Source organism: Orycteropus afer, unplaced genomic scaffold (assembly GCF_000298275.1).
Source record: "Orycteropus afer afer isolate SDZICR_OR568_19922 unplaced genomic scaffold, OryAfe1.0 scaffold00096, whole genome shotgun sequence".
Classification (NCBI taxonomy): Eukaryota; Metazoa; Chordata; class Mammalia; order Tubulidentata; family Orycteropodidae; genus Orycteropus; species Orycteropus afer.
In genome coordinates, this window is record NW_006921683.1 from 9,229,366 (window position 1) to 9,230,185 (window position 820).

An 820-nucleotide genomic window follows, 5' to 3' on the forward strand; every position below is an offset into this window, starting at 1 on the left:
TCTCTCTCTCTCTCTTCTTCTTCTTTTCTCATGGTTAATCCCGTTCCTTGTTTACCTTTTTGAATTTTTCCCAATTTTTATTCATTATTCTCCTTCTCTACCTTTTTTATCTTATTGCCCTATCCCCAGATATTGCAGGTTTTCTTGCTTTTTTTCCTCTTCTTTTTAACTTTTTTCCTTTTTTGGATACTGTTCCAGTGTAATTACATGGTGTATTTTTGTCCATGTGCTTTTAGTTTTTTGATGGTTATTCAATTGTAATTCTTGTCTAACTGAGTGGGAGACAACAACAGTCCCCATAAGACAAAACTACACCCACAACTCCTGTAACTTCACTTACTAAGCTAGAGCCACCACCTCCTTCTCCACCAACAGGCCTATGATAAAAAAAAACCACCAAGAAGAGCCTGAAACATCACCCTTGGCTGCTCTTCATAAACTGTTAACAGAGATCTAAATACAACTACGCCACGATGTCTTGGACACAAAACACCATCACAGTCAAAAAAAGAAGCAAGATAAAGTGGTAGAAACAAGGGAGCAGAATACAGACCCAGAGTATATCCCTAAGGAAGAAACAGCATTTGAACTCTCTGATAAGGAATTCAAAAGAATTATATTTAGTTATCTTCAAAGGATTGACAGACAGACCAAAGAAAACACAGAAAAAAAAAAACCTACAAGAATTCTGGAAGAAAATACAAGAACAAAAAGACAAATTAAATGAAAAATTAGAAAACATTCAAAATCTAGAGGTAGAAATCCAGAAGATTAATACTAAATTGTCAGAAATAGATAACACATTGGAAGGGCAAAGGAG